Source organism: Pteropus vampyrus, unplaced genomic scaffold, assembly GCF_000151845.1.
Source record: "Pteropus vampyrus isolate Shadow unplaced genomic scaffold, Pvam_2.0 Scaffold100, whole genome shotgun sequence".
Taxonomy (NCBI): Eukaryota; Metazoa; Chordata; class Mammalia; order Chiroptera; family Pteropodidae; genus Pteropus; species Pteropus vampyrus.
In genome coordinates this window covers 1925584-1927443 of record NW_011888881.1, presented here as the reverse complement: position 1 = coordinate 1927443, position 1860 = coordinate 1925584, and the positions used below count along the sequence as shown (strand labels likewise).

The window sequence follows — 1860 nt, the reverse complement described above, 5'->3', positions numbered from 1 at the left end:
TAAAAATATTTATATACACTCAGTTTTCTTGTGTTTCAATAATTTTATGAGAACTAACTTACTGTTGGCTCAAGGTCACCTAATCGTTACAGTCCTATATTAAAAATAAGGCGATGGCTCTATCCATTGCAACCTAGTACAAGGCCTAATAGTTAAACAATGGTCAATAAATACTTTTTAAATTGATGAAGGAATAAACGAATCTACTACATATAGGTTATAATTCATTTACTTTTGCAAAGTAATATCTCTCTGAGAGATCATCAGGTAGTTACACAGGGATGTTTAAATTTCACTACTAATAACCCGTTTTCTGTCACACTGATAATCTAAGTTTAATGGGTTATGGTGCTTTGTAGCTATGTAGTGGGAAGGAATTTATTTCTTGGGGTGTCTTAAAATAATAAATCATATACTCCTTCAGTTGATGATACAGAAAGGAGTCGTGTTAGACGGCAAGGATGGCTTCACAAGTCACCGAATCTTTTCCTTAGGTGAGGGTCTCTACACAGACTGTGGAAAGGGACACGGTTTTAATAAGCAAAACCCTGAGAATCGTGTGGTGGTCTGTTACATTTGGTAGCCTCCAGTGAACCAGGCCGCCTGGCATCTACGCCTTTGAATAGTCCTCTTCCTCGAATCCGGGCAGGTGCCGTGCAAGTTTAGGCCTAAACCTTAAGAAGCCCTGTCAACTGCTGCTTTTCACTCCTGGAATCAGCCTTCATGCTGTGAACAGCCCATGCCCTCACAGAAGCCACGCTGAGGAGTACCGAGCCACTCCAGGAGTGAGCCGTGTGGGATGTGCCACCCTAGTTCAGCCCCTAAATCGAGCAAACTATGGCTTTCACTCGAAAGTGGACTGCCTCCTGATTTTGTAAATAAAGTTTTATTGGAACACAGCCATGCCCGTTTCTTTATATATTACCTATGGCGGTTTTTCTCACTACGATGGCAGAGTCAAACAGTCATTGCAGAGACCTTATGGGCCACGAAGCCTAAAATCTTTACTATTTGGCTCTTTACAGGAGAGACTCCTGTCCTAAATGTCCGAAGCCCCAGCAGAGGGACTGTCCAGCTGAATCCAGTCAACGCACAGAACCGTGAGCAATAATCAAATGATTGCTGTCTTAAATTGTTAAGTTTGGGGATGGTTTGTTATCCAGCGACAAACTGTAAAATCTGATATTTGTGTTTTATAAGCTTGACGATAGTTTAACTTTCTATCTTTTCTTTTAACTTTTAGTAAGATCTATAGGATTTTTCTGTCTTAGCTGCGTGTCACTAAGACTCTCACCAAGGTCAGCACCCTCCAATGAAGGTCTTTCAGTCTTCATCTTGTTGGACTCTGGGTCATCTCTTTGACCCTTGGTCATCGATTGACTTCTTTGCTCTTGAAACATCTCCCTTTTAGCCCTTTAAACCACAATCTCCTTTCTTTTGTCTTATAGGAAGCTCTTTATGAATTTCTTTTTGGGGGGTCGATCTGCCTAACGCTTCATGTAAGAGTTCCCTGGGATTTGTTCTTAGATTTCATTTGACTTTCAACGAATATATATTGAGCCTACTATATGCCTGACACCGTTCTGGGTACGTGGGATACATTATCGAACAACACTAACAAAAATCCCTGCCCTTGGAGAAAATTTTAAATATATACATAATGATATAAGTTATTTCAAAAGCCGGAAGTTAATAAGCGCTTTAGAAAAGAAAATAAACAGAATGGGGGTTAGGGAACATGGGGTGGGAGGAGGCAGGAATTTAAAGAATAAAGGATTTAAGGAATTTTTTAGAATAGGCCTTTTCGAGATGATGAGGTTTGAGCAAAGTCTGAAAAAATGGTAAAGGAACTGATAAGTG

The 1860-nt window shown here is 40.1% G+C and overlaps 1 long non-coding RNA gene across 1 annotated transcript in view; it reads left to right on the top strand.

The window, feature by feature from the left end:
• LOC111742739 overlaps window positions 1-1860 on the top strand; it is a 98418-nt gene that overhangs the window by 23418 nt on the left and 73140 nt on the right. Inside the window, exon 2 of the long non-coding RNA XR_002781450.1 lies at window positions 1026-1100. This is a non-coding gene — a long non-coding RNA (uncharacterized LOC111742739). The remainder of the gene's footprint in view (window positions 1-1025; window positions 1101-1860) is intronic.